The sequence below is a fragment of the Theropithecus gelada genome, chromosome 4 (genome assembly GCF_003255815.1).
Source record: "Theropithecus gelada isolate Dixy chromosome 4, Tgel_1.0, whole genome shotgun sequence".
In the NCBI taxonomy this organism is placed as follows: Eukaryota; Metazoa; Chordata; class Mammalia; order Primates; family Cercopithecidae; genus Theropithecus; species Theropithecus gelada.
The window spans coordinates 130,014,589-130,037,785 of NC_037671.1; the positions used below are offsets into that span (position 1 = coordinate 130,014,589).

Sequence of the window (23,197 nt, forward strand, 5' to 3'; positions counted from 1 at the left end):
AGAGGCTCACAAGTTAACCAACATCCTTCCATTCCTCTGAAATATGTCCCTACTGATGTCCATGGCATGTAAATATTTGAGACTAGAGGTCTTCAGTGTTTCTGCTCCCTCCGGTTTAATTGTGTGTTTTAACAAGTCAGTTGTGTTCCTTTGCAGACCTGTTTTTGCTAGTTGTGCTTAATATGGAATTTCTTAATTTAATTAAATCAAGTAAGCCAGGGAACCATCAATGAAAAAAGAAGTGTTTCTACAAAAACCTAAGTTGAGGGATTTGCAAAGATTTAATAAAGCAGGTTTATTAGAAAACTATTGTTGAGCTATTTGCATGCAGAATTACTACAAAAATGAAAGGAAAGAATCTAAAACTCAAAACCAATTCTGACTTCAGATTGCATTATTCCTGTCCTTATGTTCTAGTTTTATTTTAAAGAAATTGAAACCAGAAACTAGAAAAGCTGATTAAAAAGAATGATGACTGGACACCCCAAGAAGTGGATCTATGCTTTAAAAAATAAAACAGGTTTTGATCTTCCGTTAAAATATTGCTGTATAAGTGTATATTTAAATGTTGTTAAAAATAATGAAACATGCACCAATTTTCTGATTAACCTACCACATTTACATCATAGTAGGGAGTTCCTTCTATCCTTAACTCTGCCTCTCTTCTCACCTGAAATTCTTATTTTGGCTTTTTTTTTTTCCAATTTCCCCCAATTTCTCCACTGACTTTTTGTTGTTGTTGTTGTTGTTGTTGTTGTTTTTAAAATTTTTATGGGTACGTAGTACATGTATACCTCCACTGACTTCTCAGACCTCTCCTTTTTACACCTGACACCTTATTTTTTGTCTTTTTTTTAAAAAGTGAGTGACTAGTAACTCAGCTGAGACTCCTTAGATCTTCCTTTTGATTTCCAGAATGAAAGAGGATATTGTGTTCTTGTACACATCAGAAATTCTCTATTACATTCCATAAACATCACAATGATTCTAGAAAGATACAAATTTTTTATTAAAATAAACAAACACTGCGATCATTTTTCTGTCACATACCAAAGAAATGCAATAAGCAAGGCATCAAATATCTGTATCTAATTTACATTTGTATTAACTCAAGTTAAAGGTATACTTTATCATGAAAACTCTAAGTCTGTTTTTTAATTTGATGACTTTATATTCCATATTGATTACATTTATGGACAAAACTAATTCCCTGATAGATGGAAATACTAAACCAAAAGGAACAGACAGTTAAATGACTTCCAGGTAGGCTTTCAAATCAGCTTGGAAAGATTTTTTTCTTTATTATTTTAAATAAGACAAACCCTTTTCTTTCTAATCCATTTCATGAGATAATTTAATCTACAGTAGTGGGGGGAAAATTCTTATTATTTTGTGGCAGCCAGACATTCATAAATTAAACTTCTTTCTTAGAGAATTGCTTCCCCACACTGGAGGGGAAAAGAAGTATGTAAACTCTTTACACCAACAGAAACTTCAGCATTGTTGGGAAATGTCTGGTAATGAGCTTGGTTCATTAGTAGGTGCAGACACCTGCCTTGTAATATTGTCTGCAAGGGAATTTGCAGGAATGGTACTACCCAGCCCATCAAGATGGCATATGGCACAGGAACTTTAAGCGCCACAGGGCACTTTGCCTTTGTTATACTCCTTTCTGCCTGGGGCTGTGAAAGTATTCTGAATATGTTGCAAAATATCAGATGAAGAGGTTGAGTGGCTGCTTAAAAGGGTCCTCATCCTATACTGCCCAATGGGTTCTCCTTGCCCATTGCCTAGACGGAGCCGATTTATCAAGACTGGGGAATCACAATAGAGAAAGTGTTTAATTCACACGGAGCTGGCTGTACAGGAGACTGGAGTTTTATTATTACTCTATCAGTCTCCCAGAAAACTCGGGGATGGGACTTTTAAGGATAATTTGGTGGGTAAGGAGTTGGAAAGTGGGGAGTGCTGATTGGTTAGATTAGAAACGAAATCATAGGCAGAAATGAAATCAAAGCTGCCCTCTTGTGTTGAGTCAGTTTCTGACCAGATGAGCCAGTTTATCCATCTGGGTGGTCCCTACTGATCCAATGAACGCAGGGTCAGCAAACTCTCTCAAGCACTGATTTTAGGTTTTACAATAGTGATGTTATACCCAGGAGCAATTTCAGAAGGTTGAGAATTTTGCAGCCTCCAGCTGCATGACTCCTAAACCATCATTTCTAATCTTGTAGCTAATTTATTAGTCCTGCAAAAGCAGTCTAGTCCCTAGGCAGGAAACAGGGTTTGTTTTGGAAAAGGACTGTTACTGTCTTTGTTTCAAATTTATATTATCAACTAAGTTTCTCCCAAAGTCAGTTTGTCCTATGACCAGGAATGAACAAGGACAGCTTGCAGATGAGAAGGAAGATGGAGTTGGTTTGGTCAGATCTCTTTCACTATGATAATTTTCTCAGTTATACTTTCGCAAAGGTGGCTTTAATCCTGCAGGGAGCCGGCTTTTCAGCCTTCTCGCTGAGCACAGGGCTTCGAAAAATCACTGGACATACCCTTCCTATAAAGTTAATTTATTCAGCATAGCACCCTTTAAACTTTATTTCCATCCCTCAGAAATATAATTGTTAGCTTTTTTTCTCCAGTTGATCACGCTAACCTGAGAAAACTGTGTAACATACAGCAACTCTGTGTTAGTTCTGGGGAGGATGTGGCTGTTGCTGTTGGTTCCACCAGCCTGAATAGTTTCCCTTCCCTTGGTGTCTTTCCTTTCCTGAAAGAAACCTCAGTGGTAAAGGCCATGGCTGAGTTTGTCAACTCAAGCCTGGTCAAAAAATATGAAGTCGACCATTGCTGCCAGAGTCCCAGTGGGCTATACTCCCTCTTTATTCTCAAACTGAAAAGGTAACCTATTATGTGGGCCAACATTTTGTATCCCATATCTCGTCTCTTGTTTCGTACCAGTTGAGACTGATTGGCACTAATTATCACATCTGTCTGTGTGACATAGCTAAGCATAAGTAGCTGCTCAGATGCCCGTATGTGCCCCAAGACTACCCCAGTGAGTGCCTTTCCAGAGCACATAAAACTAAAATGCTTCATAAAGTTCTGGAATTTTCGCTTTATCCATGTATGTTTTAGAAGCTAATGGAAAGCAAGTTTTTAAGATGTAGAATGGCTTCTTTCATTATGTGAAATAAGTCTCGCTGATTTTAGGAGTAAAACTACTACAACCAGAAAAATGAGGGTAGAAGATAACAAAAAGTATTTTCATATGAATGAGGAAAGTGAGGCTTTTGCATAATTTTAATGGAAAAAGGATTAAGTGGTTGGAAATAAACAAAAAGTACAAAAGAAGAATAAAATACATACAGCGCTGGTTAGCCTAAGCACAAGACCACTGCAGTCCCCAGGAGACATTAAAAGAGCTCTGGTTCTCTAAGGACTCAGGTCCCCTGGGGACTTGCCAACAGTTTTGAATGAAATCTCTCTGGAGCCCCTAGTCATCTGGGAAAGAATTTTACTAGAAGCAGCCTCATGGTTTTCTGAGTAGCACAGTCAGCAGTCCCCCGCAGAGCAGAATTTGATGGGGTGGTAGGCATTGCACCTTGTGCAAAAATATCAACTGCTTTGTGTTACAGGATGAGGGAATCCAATAAATAGCCCCTCCTGCTCGCCTGAGTTCTGAACCAACTGAGACAGAGTTGATTGTGACTAAAAAGACTAATAATGGAGAATGTGGCAAAGATACACGAAGGATTGGCCGAGGCTGAATCTCACTCTAATCCTGTGCAGGGCAGACACCTGAGGCCTCCCTCTCCATGGGGCTGGGTGGGGGCTGACTCTGTCTCTAGCAAACATATTTCCTGGAGGTGCAGTCCAGGCAGCGTACAGTGCAGGCAAACAGGGCTGAGGAGGCGGGAAGGCCAGGGCTGAGCATTATAGCCAGGCTCAGCTCCCAAATTTCAAACACTCCTTTTTCCTTTCCTGGGGAAGAGGGAGTGAGGAGTACAGGCGAGGCAAGGAGTGGTTCTGCTACCGAGTGACCCTCCATGGGGAAAGGTGAAGCCAGAAAACAGAGCGTGCTCACGTTGCACTAAGACTTGCTTTTCAAGATGTGAATGTACTCGATCCTGTATGGTCATTTGACTTGATCCCCAATGGTCATTTGACTGCAGCATAGTCTACAAGAAGTTCTGTACTTGGAGACTAGGTGTATTAGTCTGTTCTCACACTGCTAATAAAGTCGTACCTGAGACTGGCTAATTTAAAAAGGAAAGAGTTTTAATTGACTCAAAGTTCCGCAGGGCTGGGGAGGCCGCAGGAAACTTACACTCATGGCGGAAGGGAAAGCAAACACATCCTTCTTCACATGGTGGCCGCAAGGAGAAGTGCCGAGCAAAAGGGGGAAGAGCCCCTTATAAAACCATCAGATCGGCTGGGCATGGTGGTTCACGCCTGTAATCCCAGAACTTTGGGAGGCTGGGGCAGACAGATTACCTGAGGTCAGGAGTTTGAGACCAGCCTGGCCAACATGGTGAAATCCCGTCTCTACTAAAAATACAAAAATTAGCTGGGCATGGTGGCACATGCCTGTAATCCCAGCTACTCAGGAGGCTGAGGCAGGAGAATTGCTTGAGCCTGGGAGGCAGAGGTTGCAGTGAGCTGAGATCATGCCACTGTACTCCAGCCTGGCCAAAAGAGCAAGACTCTATCTAAAAAAAAAAAAAAAAAAAAAAAAAAAAAATCAGATCTCGTGAGAACTCACTCACTATTACAAAAATAGCATGAGGGTAACTGCCTCCGTGGTTAAATTACCTCCCACCGGGTTCTTCCCACAACACATGGGGATTGTGGGAACTATAATTCAAGATGAGATTTGAGTGGGGACACAGCGAAACCATCTTACTAGGGATTTCTAGTCCCAGCTATAGGACTTCCTGGCATGTGGCCTCTGCCAAGTCATTCTCTGAGCCTTTGTCTCATTTGTAAATCAGGGATAAATAATGCCTTCCTAGATGGATAAGATTGTTTAAGAAAATCAGCAGTGTGGCCCGGCACAGTGGCTCACATCTGTAATGCTAGCACTTTGGGAGGCCGATGCAGGAAGATTGCCCAAGGTGAGGAGTTCAAGACCACCCTGGGCAACATGATGAAACCCCATCTCTACTGAAACACAAAAAAATGTAGCCGGGCATGGTGGCATGTGCCTGTAGTCCCAGCTACTCAGGAGGCCGAGGCATGAATGGCTTGAACCCTGTAGGTGGAGGTTGCAGTGAGCTGAGATCGTGCCACTGCACTCCAGCCTGGGCGACAGAGCAAGACTCAGTCTCCAAAAAAAGTATATATATATATAATGATATGTATATCGGGGTGAATATTAGTGCAGACTGCAAGACTCTGTACAAAGATAAGGTTTTGTGGTTATTATCTGTGATGTGGTAGGCATTGTTTGCCCTTGGACTGAAAGAAAATACCTTGGCCCAATAAGGGGATAGAAAAAAGCAAGCACAAAACTACCTCTAGCTATTTTGACAGGAAACCTGGGATCAAGTCCTTTGCCCTAGTCACATTTGGGATCAGTCACCTTGAATTGGGCCACCTCCCCTCTGGGACCACACCCAGATTTTGCCTCTAGGTCAACAGCTATTTGCTCTCAAATAAGGGAAGTAGAAAAACTGTGTCCTAAACAGAACTGGGGCCAATACAAAGAACTTAACTTTTTACAAATCTGTAATTTTTTTTTTTTTTAAGGACAAAAGGCAAATGAGTCCATTTTTCAGTTTCATCCCAAGATAAGCTCTACTACCTAAAGAGGCGCTTTTAAGCAGTTCTTTAGAATTGACAACAGGCCTGGGAATGCAGAGGAGAAAAGGCTACCTTGTTCTGTAGAAACACGAAAGACAGGTCATGCTGCAGTCTCCAAGGGGGCAGTAAGCTGGGCTTTGTTCTTTTATTCTAGGTAAGAAGTTAGAGGCCCAGAGACATTAAATTGTGTAGATATTTTCATTACTTTTTCTTTCCCTCCTTTTTTTTTTTTTTTTTCCTGCCACAGGAATAAAAAGTTTTTCTTCTTACACGATTTTGTTCTTGACAGTTTAATCAGAGAAAATGTATGGCAGCCATGTGACATTTATTTATGGTAATGAAATGGATTCCCATGATGTAACCTCCTTGCCTGCCAGGCGTTAATGGGCTCCCAAGTCACACCTAGTACATTTAAGTGGCAGTGCAGAAGCATGGTGTCACCAAGGTGAAGGGACCCTCAGAAACATTTGCTACATGCATGAATACCTTAGAAAAACCACAGATCCTCAGTAGACACACTTCCAATTTCAGCATGATTTAGCAGTTTATAAAAGCATCTTACCTTTTCCACCAACAGAGGTTTACTTTAAGCTTCATTTCAAGCCTTTTATAGGTCATGCTCCATCAGCCTCTCAGCGCTGCAGTGGCTGATAAATTCTGATGAGGCATTTTATGTGATGGCATGACACTTTTGGTAACAGGAGTTCTTTTTCTGCAAAACTTCATCTAAAATGAACATGAACGGACATGAGTGCTCAGACAGTTCTCCAGTGTGCTTACGGCTGTTGACGTACGGCCCGTCATCCCTCCTCCTGCCTTTCTGTGTGTCGGATTGAAGCTCTGAAACAGCCTGTAAACATCCCGTGTGGACCGCAGGCTTTTATGCCTGTGTTTCTGTTGGGCCTCCTGTTTAATCTCGACTTTGTATTTTTTTTTTTTTTGTATGTACATAGAGACAGGGTCTGGCTCTGTTTCCCTGGCTGGTTTTGAACTCCTGCCTCAAGCGATCGTCCTGCCTCAGCCTCCCACCGTGGCTTTGTGTGTTTGCTCTTTGGCATTTCCATCCTTCCCGTGGGCACTCCAAAGCAGGGGCAAGTGGCTCTTTCATTGCAGATATTTAAGTCGGGGGAACTCTGTATCAAAGGGGCACTCCCACGTGTGCACTGAGGACCGCGCTCCCTGCTTTCACTCACAGCAGCCCCCATGCCATGACTGTTCACCAGCAGCTGCAGCAGCAGCCCGAAGGACAGGGGATTCCATCCACAGAGGTCCGGCCCAGTGTCTTCAGAATGGACAGCCCCCTTGTGAGAGGTGACAGGGAGAGCCTTGCCCGCTCCTCCTGCCCACTGACCCCTGCCAGCCCCTTCTCGCAGCCTCCTGCCCACAAATCAGGGCTGGGCGACAAAGGTGCACATCCTGCACAGAGCTGCGAATAGAGCAGGGACAGTGGACATGCGGCTGCCCCAGGCTGTCCTGTGCTAACATAGTGAGTGCTGTCATGTGCCCAGCACATCGCATGCCCAGCACAGCGCCTCCTCAGGGTGGCCTTGTCTCTAGCTCTGCAGCCGTCAGCACAATGGCCTGCCCATAGTGCCTAGGAGCGCTCAAGATGGGAGACTCATGTTTCAGGGACACCAGGATGGAGACGACTAAAGGAGGCTGCAGGGTGCCAGGGCTGAGGACACAGCCCTGGGGCGTGTGTGGATGAAGGGGCACCTGTCTTCACATTCAGCCCTTGGTGGGCTCTTGCAAGCACTTCCCCTCCTGCAAAAATTTGATGAAATATCCAAAAGGCATGGACATATTTACTTTATTTTTAATTAGAGCTCTTTCAGGATTGTCCAGGAAAGTGCGTTCGTTACTTAAAGTTTTGAGATTTCCTTGATCATTAATCCCCCACCAATTCAACAGCCCCCAAGCTCTTCACCTACCTGGGACTTTGGAGCTCTCCACTTTTCACCGAGCCTCTGCCTCTGCAGCTGTCAGCCTCCTTCCAGTGGGCCCCTCCTCCAGGAAAAAAAGCAGGAAAATAAAACCAAATGAAGATAGCTTTGCATAAAACCTGGGATTCTTTCAATGCAGTACATTTGATGATGCTCAAATAGAGTTGTACGGCAAATTATTGACAAATGCCTACACACCAATGTCCTTGTAATAGAGATTGCCTCTCGCATGAATGGGGGCTGAGGAAGGCACCTGAGAGAGGATTCGGGTTTATTAGGATTTGTTGTAATCAGACTAACAAAGCATTTTCACTGTAGGCCATCTGTCAGCACATGTAAATAGGCTTATTTTATAAGACCAGATGTTCTAACAGTATTCATTTGAACAGAAATCTACCTGTTCTTTGATTATAGTCAGTTATGGAGAGAAGCGATTCTACTATATTCCAAAATGATTTCTCTTTGGCTTTTAAATTTTTCTGGTTGATGTTTTTTGTTTGTTTGCACCTTATTTACAGCATACAGAGAAAAAGAGATCTGGATTAGAAACCAGAAATCTACTCTCTTTTTTCTACTTCACCACTAAGGAATTTTGGGTTTGGTAAATTATCAACTATCACTGGCCATGGTGTCTCCAGTAAGGAGGTCAGACAAAATGATTCCCAAGGAATCTGCCAGCTCCTAAGTCCCCCGTTTTAATTACGGCCGTGAGGAAGGAGCATCAGCCTCACCATCTGCCCACCTCAGCATCACTCTCCTGGCCTCAGGTTCTTCGGGGCAAGAACAGGGATGCTATGCACAGCCCACAGCTTGCTCTAGGGAGAAGACATAGAGAAGTTCCGAGGATAACGCCAGCCACTCAGCAGATCCTTAACTCTTCTCTTCCTTTCTCTCAATTGTGAAACAATATTTTAAAAGGGAAAGTACTCACATTTGTTGATTGGTTTGACTTTTTTGAGTTCTTATGACCTGCTTGAAGCATACTAATAAGGAGGGCAGCCTATGATGAACAAATTCAAAATTGATGAGGCCCAAGACAGAGCATCGCCAGGTAAATTCCACGGCTCTTCTCTCCTGGGAAGACCAGCCCCAAAGGATGGCGAGCCTGCCTCAGCTTCTTCCATCCTTCTGTCCAGATGATCCCCAGCTCTCCCTGAGTCCTCGTGCCTGTTCTTGGGGTGAGTTGAGTAGAAATTAAGAGTGCTATTGACCAGTTAGGCTTTGGAAATACCCTAGTGCTTACTAGCTGTGTGACCTGTGGCAAGTTGCTTAACTTTTCTAAGAACGCACTTGTCTGTAAGATGGGGATACTTGGGATTAAATGAGTTGCTGCAGGTCAGTGCTGAACCCATTCCACTGTATACAGGAAGCTCAGAGCACTGTCTGCCTATGGAAAGGTCCCACTCAGCCTGAGAAGGTCTTCCCACTGCCCTGCTGCAGGCCTTCACGGGGACTGAGCCCATCTGCGGGGAAGCTCACCAGGAGTGTCTGCTGTTCTTTTTATTCAGCTCACCCAGATCTTGTGGTTGTAGGCCGATGAGGGGATGTGCTTTCTGTCTCTGACAACACTGCCTTGCCACAGGCATCCGTTTCTCCAATCTGACTCACCTACAGGACAGAACCCATTCCCATCAGTAACGATGACTCACAGTCTTAGGAGTCCCAAAAATTCCTGGGGTTTTAGGGGGTGGGGGATCTGTGTGTGTGTGTGTGTGTGTGTGTGTGTGTGTGTGTTTAAGTTTTCCATTTGGTGTAAGCCCCCTCCTCATGCGACGTACACACATAGACACATTTTTAGCACCCAGCGTTAGCCCATAATCATTTTAATTCATTTGACAGAAGACATTTTGGACAGAGGCCCCTCCCATTCTCATGCTGTATGAACAGCTGCCTGGCACCTGCATCTTAGTCCCCTGTTAGAAAAATCGAGTGGAATGATTCTGTCAACTGGATGGGGTCACACAGGCAGGACACTGAGCACTTTAATTAAATTATGGCAGTTTCAGGAAACCAAAAACAACTCTGAAGTGGCAAGAAAGCACTTTTCTTTCTTTAGAAGATTCATGGGCAGCAGAGGAGAGCAGTGCTCCTGGCCTTGCAGTATCTCAGATTCTTTTAACTGTGCCATGCTATCTTATTCCACCAGGAATATTTAATATCCACAGTATGATATGGCTTTTACAAAATCCTCATGATATTTTTTGCAACTGTCTACAGTGTCTGTTTAAAAGTCAATAATGTTAACTTGTTTGATAAATTTCTACAGATCCCAACCCTATTAAGCTGTTAACTGAATGCACCTGACTTTTAACAGATGTCTTAAGGATTCAGTGTTGCTAAGGGGAATATAGTATGAATTGAAGTACACTCTTTGGAACATTGTATTTTTAGGCATGACATCCTCAATTGGAAGGAATGTAAAAACACAGTATGATAAACTGGAGCCATGATTGCAGACTTGCAATGTATTTAGTAGAGAAATTTATTTGGCAATCAGAAAACAAAGAAAACCAACTAAATTATCACGTTTGGGAGTGTATGTGTGTGTGTGCAGTCACACATACACACAAGTACGCATGCATTTTTTTCTGAAGTATATTTCATACCTTTATGTTTTCCAGGACAAGTATTTCTGTTTTAATTTTTATTGCACCAAATGAATACAGTATTGTTTGTACAGCAAAGCCTGGAATAGAAACTTAATTAAATAACCATAGGTCTTACAGAGAGAGACAATGGTCTGAAAAGCTTCTGATATGGTTTGACTGTGTCCCCACCCAAATCTCATCTTGAATTGTGGTTCCCATTATCCCCATGTGTCATGGGAGGTAACTGAATCATGGGAGTGTTTACCTCCATGCTATTCTCATGATAGTGAGTGAGTCCTCACGAGATTTAGTTTTATAAGAGGTATCCCTCTTTTGCTCTGTACTTCTCCTTGCTGCCTCCATGTGAAGAAGGACATGTTTGCTTCCCCTTCTGCCATGATTGCAAGTTTCCTGGGGCCTCCCCAGTGCTGTGGAGCCTTGAATCAATTGAATCTCTTTCCTTTATAAATTATCCAGTCTTGGGCATGTCTTTATTAGCAGCGTGATAATGGACTAATACAGTTTCCAGTGGTTTATAGAATATTTAGAAACAGATACATTTTTCTTTTTTTTTCTTTTCTTTTTTTTTATACTTAGCTATTTAATGAGGTTCTTAAGACATTTAGAACACCAATTTGTGAGGATAAATTCCATTCGTCAGGGCAAACACAGATCGCAGGTAGCCCTGGGGCTGAGGAACAGCTTTGATTTTTGGTAGAATTTGTGAGTCCACAGCTTTCTGATCAATCTTGCGCTGCTCTGTAATCTCGTATTTCTCTTTTTCTGTGTTGAAGATCTCACCTTCCTGGTGTCTGGGCTTCCGCAGCTGCTGTTTCTTGAAGTAAGCATCATTAAGATGTTTTGGGATTTTGACATTGCTGATACCGATTTTGGTTGAGGTGGCAATGACAAATTTCTGGTGTGTTCTTCGTAGAGGAACTCGATTGAGGACCAGAGGTCCAGTCACAAGTAACAAGCCACTAGCCAGCTGCTTCAGGAAAACCACCCTCTTGCCCCTGTGGCGTCCAGTGAGGATGATCAGAATGGTCCCAGGGGTAATGCTGGCTCGCAGTTTTCTCACGTGCTGACTGAAGGGTTTGTTGCCGTGGCTCAACAGCTTTCGAGGCACATCTTCAGTAGGCTAATATCTAGGCATTTTGCGAAGTTTAACCACCCGGGTACCGCCGTGCTTGTCACCACCAACTGGTTTTGTAAGAGTTGCAAGAACCTTCTCCTTCTTTTTCTTTTCAACCTTGGATTTAGCGGCTGAGTACTTCCTCTTGTACATGGCCTTTCTGGAATACATGGCAGATCGGGAATACCTGCCAATTCCTCTGACAAGGACAGGGTTGAGGCTGCAATGGGGCTTCCCCTTCTTGGGCTTCTTAGCCTTGAGGTTACCCTTTTCCACCTTGCCACCAGCATCAGCCTTCTTGGCTTCGGGTTTCTTCTCTTTAGTATCTGGCTTCTCAACTTTTTCACCAGCCATCTTGCAAGATGGGAAAGAGAACTAAGGTCCACATTTTTCAGACAACTGGATTTATTTTGACTTCTATTATTTCAAAATGTCACTAAAAACTAAAGGGAATCTATTTTTTTTTTCTAATTTCACATTAAAGTAAAACGGTAAGATCCAATGAATCAAGATGCAATTTCACCCAAATGTCATATTAAGTAAAAGACTAGATAATGTTTTGGCATTTACACTATAGTTACAGGTATTTTACAAGATGCTCACAGATGCCTGTGTCTGCCTGGGTTGCCATTTATGGGTTTTTTTCTCAAGTAAATCCTAGAAGAACCCATGCAATTAAGGACGATTCTTACCACAGCTTTTGTAACCTTAGGCCCCATCTATGCTAATGAACAAAAATATGTGACGCTATGACTATCATTAAAGCTAAAAAGAAAATTTGAAAAAAATAAATAAGACCTCTCTGCCATGTTGAGCTATGAGTCATCAGTTCCACTGGAAAGTCTCTTTTAATTGGAAACAGGAGCTACTCTCTGACATTGGTGTACAGTCTTGGTTTGGTTTATATTAATGCACTTTGAATGCTGAAGCTATCAATTTGCACAGACCATTTTAATGTACAGCTGGGGGGAAAAGAACTCAACAAGAAATAGTTAACGACTTACACTTTTTTTATTAGTTTTTCTTCCCGGATACTTTCTACAGTCCTAAATGGGATAAATTGGGTAAGAATGCATGTCAGGATATGTTTTTATTTCAGTGGCTGTGTTTAACTATTGCAAATTCCCAATGGATAAAAAGCCCCTGAGGAATTACTCTGTGTGTGTGTGTGTGTGTTTGTCTGTCTGGGTGTGTGTGCACCCCTAGCAACTGCATATAGAAAATGAAATAGAAAGGCAAGAAGAGGAGGATATTCCTCTAACTACAGATAGCAAGACATTTCAAAAAGCATTTTTATCTCCCCATTGAATGAAAACTGTCCAATAAATTCCTCATAGCCTGAAGTCATCCTCATATTATAATGGATACATTTTTAAATAAATAAGATGCCTTCATGCCATAGGAAATTATTTTTCCAGATTATTTTATTTTCTATTTGCACTCATTGCTTTTGAGGGCCTGTGATATTTGTGCCATGGATTTGTTGCACCTGTCACTTGGCACTTTGCCTAAAACACGTGGCAAGGCTACTCTTCTCCTGTCTTGTCTCTTACCTGTCTGACTGAGCTACTTGTGAGTCTTGTATGATTTACTGGTACTCTAGTGTATTGCGGGTCTTGTAGAACTTACTGGTACTCTAGTGCTTTGCAGACGTTAAATGCTTGATAAAGAATTTGTTTCCTTTCCAACCACCAGGAAACTATTTCTCAGAAAAAAATTCTACCTGTGGAATCCCACAATGTTGAAGGCTTTCAATAAGCACTAGCTCATGCGTGGCACATGGTGGGCTCTCCTGTCTGCTACGGCAGAGTCATTCTGATGTTCTCGCCCCCACTGAACCATCGCTTGGCTCCCACCCTCTCTTCCTCTTCCATGTCTGTGGCTGGGAGCACAAAGTTCCAAGAGGGTAACAAGAGCAGCCTGCCTAGAAAGCGTGGCCCCAGCCTTCTGGGGTATGCAAACAGTCCTTAAAGGATTGTTTTTGTCTGTATCCTATTTTATCTGTGACTAACATTTTGGAAGAAAACAATCTTTGTGTTTAGACACTCGAACTTGCTGTGTCTCTCCAAGTGGTTCTCTTCCAAGTGGTTGACTGTCGCTGTGTGGTGTTTTACAAGCCCTTTGCTGGCACAGAGCCACATGTTGTTTTTGATTCATCACTGCTTCTCTCTCCGAATGCCTAGTCTAGGCCCCTTGATATGGTAGGGAGCAAACATCTTCACTGATGATGATGATGATGATGATGATGATAACAAGAGAGAACCATGGGTGCCTGCTGAGAGAGTCATCAGTGAGCACCATAACTTAAAGATGATGAATTTGTGAAAGTGTGAATTTGACTCTAGTAAATGGCAACACACTGGTACTTCTGAAACGGCTTTAAAAGACATTGTAAAACAATGTAATTCTTGGATGTACAGGAAGATTTAAGATACTCTCTGCTTTTGGAAACTCATTAAATAAATTTGATTTATTTAATTAATTTCAGTTCTGAAACTTTTTTATGATGATAGTATAAACTATGTCAATGGTAACTTCCCTTTACTGGGGACATACCATGTGTGCGACCCAAGTGCCAGTTACTTAAAAACATCTCATCTACGGCTCTACAAGGAAGCTGAGCCTCAGAGAAGTGCACTGATTGGCCGTGTTTTCAAACAAGGGAGTTATTGGTGGGTGTCCAGCAGTGCCTTGGGTAGATGGTAGGTGTTGTCAGACCTTCAGATCTCAATTTTTCAGACCCTAAAGGCTCTGCTTTCATATTACATTACAAGTTTCCCAAGGAAGAGTGGAACTTACTCTAGTACGCAGTAAAAATATATGCCTTTTCAGGGTGAAATTCAATCAAATTGAAAATTGAAAAGGCTTCTGTTATTATGATACCACGGGTGACTAAGCACAATGAACGCTATGTGAGCTCATTGACACAGCTCCTCTCAGGGTGCACCAAAGCTTGTGAACTCCTTCAGTGAAAAACCTGAAAGCATTTCACAAACCCTTAAGCTGGAGACTCGGACCTGGCGCTATTGTCACAGAGTGGAAGCAGAGTGCCTTTGAAAGGGGTTGTCAACAAAGCTTTTATCAGCATTAGCAAATCACAGAGATGTGGGTCACTAGGTAACCACTGTCGCCCCAAGATTTTAGGTCTGCTCCACTCACATTAACTGGATTCTTCAGCACGAGTTTATGTGCAGCATCTTCCTGAAGATCAAATTGGCATTTGCTAGGTGGATGGGGAAGGAGGCAGGCAGAGCGAGAGTGCGGAGGATGGTTGGGTGAGAACACCAGGATGGAAAACATTAACAAAGCGTCCGTGGTTCAGGGCCAGCCTGGGAGGGGCCAGACGGGAGGTGGGAGGTTGGCAGAGTCATGTATAGGGTGCCTTTTGTGACCACTGGATAATCTGACTTCACGGGTCAAGTAGTGGAGGTTTTAAGCAGAAGGGCTGAATGTGGATGCGTGTTAAACGGTGACTGATGGAATGTGGAGCCTGGGTTGGGAGAGGCTAGATGAGAGGGAGGGGTGATTGGGGCAGCAGCTGTCGGGGTGCAGGGGAGAGGCCTGCAGTGCAGCTTCTGAAATCGCTCCTGACTGCCCCTAACTGCTGTCAGTACCTCCTCCCTTGCTTCTCAGTTAGACTCTGCCGGCTGAGATCGTTGCCCTAAACTCCTGGATCCACATCACCCTGTTCACGTCTATCGGAGTCATTTTTCTGAAACACCAGTCTGATCAGGTCTCATCTTTGAGCAAACACCTTCGAAGAGTCTGTCCTGCTTCCTGAACAAAGCCCAGATGCCATGAGCATCCCGAGCCTACCTTCCCCACCTCTTCCATCATCCCTCTATCCAGTCCATGCCCCGCGAAGACGCCATTCCTCGGCGCTGGTTGTCCTCAGTGCCCAGTGTGTTCCAGCTCTGTGTCTGCCTTCTGCACTCTTTTGCCTGCCCATAATGTCAGCTCCAGCTTACAGGATATCACTTATTGAAGATTTCCCGTAACTATAAATTACTCAGTTAAAGCTGTATGTCTTGAGAATGGTTCTCTTCATTGCCTGCCCAGCATTCTGGTTATCTGCATGCATGGTACACTCTCATCAGCTTCCTGCCTCAAGGACCTGCCTATTACCCACCTCTGCATCCCCACAGGGCCAAATGTAGCCCTGCGCAATTCTGTCTGTTGAATAAATGAGTGAATGCATTAATTAACAATGAACGGTACTGCAGTTAAGAGCAAGTCCAGTTCTGGAGATGTCAAACCCCCTCTTCTAAGTGCCATTTCTCTTCTTCTCTGCAAAGGCTGGCTTGTGGCCTTCTTGGCTAGTTGGAATTTAATCCTTTCACTAGCAAATATTCAAGCACTAAATGTTTACCCACTGCTATGAACTGAAGGTTTGTGTCACTCCAAAATGTATATGGTGAAATCCTAACCCTCAAGGTGATGGTATTAAGAGATGGGGCTTTTGGGAAGTGATTAGGTCATGAAGGTAGAGACCTCAGGAATGAGATTGGTGTTCTTATAAAAGGGACCTCAGAAATCCCTCATCCCTTCTGCCATGTGAAGACACAGCAAGAAGACAGCACTCATCAGACACAGATTCCACCATCACCTTGATCTTGGCCTTGCAACCTCCAGACTTGGAGAAATAAATTTCTGTGGCTTATAAGCCATCCAGTCTATAGTATCCTGTTACAGCAGAATGAACAGACTAAGACACTCATATTTCCTCAAACCATATTAATTGAACAGCCGAATTATTACACTCTTTATTGGACTAAAATCATGTAAATGACATTGATTTTTAATCTAGTTTTTCTATAGAATAAGAAAAAGGAGCGCAATAAATCAATACTTAGAAGTATTTTATACTTCCATTTTCCAACACTACTCTGACATGATACATGACACCATCATGTTTGTTTGTTTAATTATCAGTTTGTTTTGGCTAATACTGATTTTGCAGCTGCCCACAAAGCAAATACCCACAAGCCAAAAAAAAAAAAAAAGGAAGGGTGAATTCTCAGAGACGTTTTAGAGCATCATAAACCCATGAAACACTATTTATTCCTAAGCGAAGTTTTTAATTGAAAACCTCCAGTTTGTATCATTCCTGAATGAAGGGCAAGGTAATGTAGCAGAAATACACCAAGAGTTATCCTAGTCATGCAGGCTCATCTCCGCACCAATGGGGTTCACACAAAAGATGTCGCCATTTGCTCCCTAAATTGGGGATCAAACATGTCAACAGCTAAAGACATGGAACACCACTCATTCTCCCCAAAGAGCAGCACGTCTTTTGGTGTGGGTTCCACCCATCTTTTCTAGAACTCTCCACCAAAAATAAAGACCTTTAGTGGTCTTCTCAGTGTTCGTAACTGACTGTCTGGTGATGGGTTTTATGAAAGCATTTGATGACGCTCGCTACACTCCTCTTGTTCTTTATAGTAAACACTGTTTTTAATCCATTTTAAGTAGCATGTAACGTCCAAGGCTGTACATCACATGGCACAGTGACGTGTGCACCATATTCCATGGTGTTCTCTTTCTGGTAAAGTAGGTAGAGTTCTTTCAGAAAATAATATGTACTTTAGTTGCCCTTTGATTCAGAAAACTGAAACTTGACTGAATTATTTATCAAAAAAGTATAAACTTTACTAGATCACATAATGGTAGATCCTATTTCGTTATTGGTACAATGGTCTTAGCATGACTGTAAAGGCTGTCGGGGCCCTCTGTTTCCTAGGCTTTTCTCCGATGCTCTACCTCCTTCAGTGGAACGCCTTGAGAAAATGCATATTGTGGTGTGTAGGAGATTGGTCGGGGTGATGGGAAAAATTGTAGAAAGATACAAACCTTCTTGGAAGGCCAGGGGTTTGCAAAGCTTCTAAAGAAAATTTGGCTGAAGGCAGCTGAATTCTCCTAAGAGCTTAGGTTAGGTGATAAGGGGATGTAAAGAAACTGATCTAGATAAGTTAGTTTCCTTAGGCCTCGGAACCTGGCCTTTAATCATCTGCGCACACGACTGCTCTGGGTGGCGGGGAGGGTGACCATGTTAATTATCCACAAGTGTGTTGACTCAAAGCCTTTGTCATTAAATTTGTGCTGAATAAATGCCCGCAGCGCCAGCTTGTCAGGGCCATGGCTGCTGACTCTTTACAGCACCCTCCTTGGGGTCTGTAGGTGCCTGGCCCCCTAGCCCGCTCTTTCACTAGATATCTGTGTCTGAGTGCGTTTGTTCACCCATTATTTGGCCAGGGTCTGCGAGTCTGACCCAACAGTGGTGGTAGCAGAGCCTAGGCTGGCAACGCTGTAAATATCAGTGGATGCAGCCAGAGTTTGGCTTTTCAGTTTTGCCAGCATCCTCCAGACATGCTCCGTGTTCTTTCAGTTTGGCAACATGTGCCCTGGGACTCTGAGGTCAGCAAGCACCCAGTTGAAAGGAAAGAATATCAGTGTGTTCCCTTTATTTTTCTTAAATGGTTGGAGGAAGGACTGGTGCCCACTAAAGGGACTTGAAGCATCATCAGTCAGTGGCCCCTGTTCGTGTATACATGGGGGGTAGTTTTGTCTGCACTCACTCTGCCCCACACTGATGCTTTCCAGAACCATCCTTTCTTTGGTAAGTCTAGTAGAGAGTAAAAAGCCACAGGAAATCAGAATCCTAACAGCCGCACAGCCAGTAAGCTGGTTACGCCACAACAGGCCGGTTACCTCCTTTTATTCATGCACCAAACAGTAAGGAGTTGGAGCCTGCTCTGTCCTGACACTGTGTGCAGGGTAAGGAATACACACTGAACCACACCAGGAATATACAGGAGTGATCTTAACTTCTGAGGCATTCATTTAGCCTCTCTGCAGCCCAGTTTCCTCATCAGGAATGAGGAAATTAGATCAGGTGATGTACAGAGATGTAAACTGCTGCTTTTAATCAGCCTTTAATTTTACTTTATACTGTAATGAAACCTACTTCTTCTACTGGATGACTTTGGGTGGGGTCTTGTTAGGTGGTGGCCAGACCTTTGGCCTCCAACAGCTACTCCACAGGCCCTTTGTAAGGAAATTTTGTGACTAAGGGAGGGGTATTAATAAACCTAAGGAGGCCTGGTCTATGAATAGGTCTGAGCAGATATGTTCTGGCGTTTTTAAATTTTACACTTGTGTGCTGAGCCCTGAGCTGGCAATTTGTGCACATGATGCCATGGAAATCTTAGCACGAGTGTTACATGTTACTCTCCCTGTTAAGAAGTGGTTCTACGTAGCCGCCACATTGCTCCTTTGTGCTTACCCCTCAAGGATAGGTTATATGCAGAAGAAATAATTGAGAAATCATCTACTTTTTTTCATTGATTTTTATTATACTTTAAGTTCTAGGGTACATGTACACAACGTGCAGGTTTGTTACATAGGTACACATGTGCCATGTTGGTTTGCTGCACCCATCAGCCCGTCATTTACATTAGGTATTTCTCCTAATGCTATCCCTCCCCCATGTCCCCACCCCCCAACCGGCCCCGGTGTGTGGTGTTCCCTGCCCTGTGTCCAAGTGTTCTCATTGTTCAACTTCCGCCTATGAGTGAGAACATGCGTTGTTTGGTTTTCTGTCCTTGTGACAATTTGCTGAGAATGATGGTTTCCAGCTGCATCCATGTCCCTGCAAAGGACAGGAACTCATCCTTTTTTATGGCTGCATAGTATTCCATGGTGTATATGTGCCACATTTTCTTAATCTAGTCTATCATTGATGGACATTTGGGTTGGTTCCAAGTCTTTGCTATTGTGAATAGTGCCGCAATAAACATACGTGTGCATGTGTCTTTATAGTAGCTTGAAAATCATCTACTTTAAAAAGGGCATAGGACTTTTCCTAGAGAAGGATATTTCTAGATAAGAAATCTTGAATGGCATAATGTATTCTAAGAAAGGCCAGTGCAGACCAACTTGTTTATTTCAAATTTATTTCTATTGTCTTATTTTCCAAATATTTTGTGTTCACTATTAATAGAAGGCAAGACTTCTGTAGGAATTCAACTCATCATATCTTCCAGCTTTCTTCTCAAGCACTTTTTAGATTAAAGGTAATTCAGGAAAATGTTTTTAGTAGCAGCATCATTCCTTTAGGGAACACTTTTTAATAAATTATCAGACGAAAGTGTTTTAATAAAAATGATATTAGTAGAATGTGTGTGTCCATCTGCAACCTTGAGTTTCCTATGGGATGAAAATATATTTCTCAAGGTCTCAAAGTCAGAGGCGTACAATTCCTATGGGAAAGAGAAGCAAATGTGTTTTTTTCCCAATGCTAACCTTGCATGATTGATCATAAGAGCTGTAGATTTATTCTAATTTTGCTTATAAGTTTTTTTTGTTGTTGCCTTTCTCTGAAGCATGAAACACTGCCAGAGGCAGGAACCCAGGCTTAATGGACCAAGAGCATGAGCTGAGAGAGCATCTCCCCAGTTTATATTCATTTGGCAATGAGAAAGTATTTTAATGTTAACACATTATGTTACAGTGTTGTGAAAACAAACATTTTGGCTTAAGTACAGTAGGATTCTTGCTTTAGTTATTCCAAAGATCATCTCAACTCTTCTGTCTTCAGGAAAGTTTTAAGACTCGTTTTATAAATTGTAGTTTAGCCTTTTTATTAGAATTAGAAATAGCTGTTGGCGCCACTAATGAATTTTATGTGTTTCTGCTGGTGTCCCCAAAGTAAATTACTGTAACTAATGTAGCACTGTCTCTTTTTATAACTGTTAGCTGCTGAAAGCAAAAGAGAAATTTGTCTAAAGTCAAAATATTAACAGTTTTATTTATTACAAGATGTCAAGAGGAAAGAGTATAATTTCTGCGGATTTGAGACCAGACTGAGGCCTTTCATAATGAGGCTTTTCATAGTAAGACCTCCTTCCTGTGATTCAAAGAAAAGTGAAAAATTAATGTGTTGCGTTTATTATCAAATATTAGATGACCCTTTAGTAGAAGTCAAAGCAACCATTAAATTAGCCAGTTCAATATAAACATACATATTTCTTATTTCTTTTAACCATAACCATATGTTTACTGAATATTAAAGCACAGTGCAAGGAAAGGTGCTTTCTTACCATGTTTTCTGTTTTTCTTCTCTCTTCGTTCTTTCCTTTTTACCCATTTTTGGCTGATCTGGAAAACCAGTGTTGTTTCATTAAATCATTAGGAAAATAATGGGTGGCTCCAGCCCAAACTTAGAGAATATATACAGCACTAAGGTAGTTGTGACAAAACCAAAACCCACACGACTTTCAGATTAAAAAGCAGGGGCGTAATCTAATAATTTTATTCAAGAGCTCTGTTGACATTGCAAAAAAATAACGAATGTCTGATTTGGATATACTTTTCAAAAAAATCAGTTTTTAAAAAGCTGTCTGTCACTCCCTTACTGGTCTATATTTGCTTACAGCTGGGGATAATATTTATACTATTTAAAGAGACTTCCTGAATAGTGTGACACTGGAAGTGTATATACCCATGTTTTTGTGTTTCTGGAGAATACTACAATAAAATCCTTTTTGTATCTGTTATTTATGCATTCACTTACAATACTTATGTCTGTATATACATCTTTTTTAAGGGAAAACGTGGTTGAAGAGAGGCAGAAAAACTAGGATATTATAGTAGGAAGCACACCAGAGAGCCAGAATAGGGAAAGTAATGGGAGTCCCAGCTTGGGGATATCTCAGACTTCTGTTGTTAAGGGTCTTGGCAGGTGCCCTTAGTGGACTCACCCCTAGGCTCTCAAGTGTTAACTACGGCTCTGTACGTTATTGTATTTTTCCAATTTTATACACATTTTTCTATTGTCTTTTCTTAGAAACAAGCTGGGTCTCATGCAATCTATTGTAAATAGCTATAGTACATGAAATAGACAGCCTAAGAAAAAGCTGAAAAGAAAAGAGACGTTGCCAACTCAGATACGCTTTTGCCAAGACAGGTGAGCAACGCAGATGAGCCACGAGAACAGATGATTTCTAAACTGCCTAGGTTTGATGTAGGTCTGATTCTTTTTAAGTTTGTCAGCACCAAGAAGTACATAGCATTCTGAGAATTTAGTGTTTAAAACAGAATAATAAGTCACCTTGAAAATTCATTTCAGAAGGAACAAGAAAATTGTCAAGTTCTCCGATTTCTTTTGTTTCTCCAAAATTCTTTCTTGCTCTTCCTCTTCCTCATAAATCAACTTTCCCAGAAGCGTAAAGTTAGTACAATCCCAGGAGAGGGCAAGAGGTAGTGGAAGCTCTGGTCAGATAATTGACAGAAGAGGAATAGAACCTCTCTTTCAGGCTCACATGGACTGTGGGGTGGAGGGAAGACCTGCGTCCATGACAAGAAGGCTTCATGGAGTGAGGGGGAGGATGAGAGGTGAGGGCTTGTCACTCTGCTTCCTGCTGGGGCCTGCAGCAGTGGCCAGGCAGGAGCACAGTGGCTTCTGGTAGAGAACGCCTGGGCACAGCTCCCAGATCCTCCGTTAGGGGCCTGGGGAGGGGCAAGGAGGTCGCTGGAAAGGGGCAGGCCTGGTGCTGGCTACTGAGCAAATGGAGCCTGCCATTAGAGCCTACAGGGCAGACCTGCGTGCCCAGGAATTGAATGAGAATGGCAGTCAGATCTTCAGAGGCTACACAGCCCTAAGCAAAGAGAGAACTTTCCCTTTTCAAAGAAGTTAGCCAGAGCAGGTGGTGACGGGGATACCACTACTGCAGCAGCTGGTGAGGAGCAGAGGGCAGCCCCCGATCTCCAAACAGCTTGGGGACCCCTCCTCTCGCTCACCATGAGGACCCAGTCACCACCTTGGAAAGGAGGTGCAAGGAGATGGAGACCAGGGGCTAAGAGGTACCAAAGGTGCTCGTTACACCAGCAGACACTGAGAGAGCCGGCATACACGTGGTAAGGCATCCCCTCTGGGAAGAAATTAGAGGGTGGCTTAAGCGGAACGTAAGAACAGATATTGAGGAAATTAAGAAGTGACTTTTTTTTCTACAATGGAGTGTGATGTGTGAATTTGACACTTGGTAACATACTAGGAGTGAGTGTGGGTGGTCAGTGTCCTAGAGCATGTCTCCTTCCTCCTTGACTCACATCCTTTCTCATATATGGGTGACCAGCAAGGTTAACTAGATCAGGAGCTTTAAAGTTCTTTCCTATGAACCCAAATATGTGACTGTGATGGTTAATTTTAGGTGTCGACTTGGCTGGATTAGGGACTAGCTGGAGAGCTGCTAGTGTTACTCTGGGGTGTGTCTGTGAGGGTGTTTCCAGAGGGGGTTGGCGTGCGAATCCACGTGAACTGATGGGGGAAGATCAGCGCTGCATGTGGACGGGCCCCATTCAGGCTGCTGGGGGCCCATATAGAGGAAACACAGAAGAAAAGCAAATTAGTTTCTCTTTCCTGGAGCTGGGACACACTCTCCTCCTCCTGCCCTTGGACATCAGGACCCGGGGACCCCCAGCCTTGGAACTCAAGGACTTTCATCAGCACCCAACCCCCTCCAGCCTCAGACTGAGAATTACACTATCAGCTTCTCTGGTTCCAAGGTTTTGGGATTTGGACTGAGCCACATGACCAGCATCCCAGGGCCTCCAGCTTGTAGATGGGCTGTCCTGGAACTTCTCAACCTCCATCATCACATGAGCCAATTCCTCTAAGAAATCTCCCTCATATATATATATATATATATATATATATATATATATATATATAT

At 42.8% G+C, this 23,197-nt stretch overlaps 1 protein-coding gene and 1 pseudogene across 4 annotated transcripts in view; one reads left to right on the forward strand and one right to left on the reverse strand.

Annotated features, from left to right (window-relative positions):
- The window catches only part of PRKN (parkin RBR E3 ubiquitin protein ligase), a 919,793-nt gene that overhangs the window by 643,382 nt on the left and 253,214 nt on the right, over window positions 1-23,197 (forward strand). The window lies entirely within an intron of this gene.
- On the reverse strand, window positions 10,893-11,844 carry LOC112623532 (annotated as a pseudogene). Its single transcript, XR_003119158.1, has one exon. The product of XR_003119158.1 is annotated as a 60S ribosomal protein L6 pseudogene (transcript).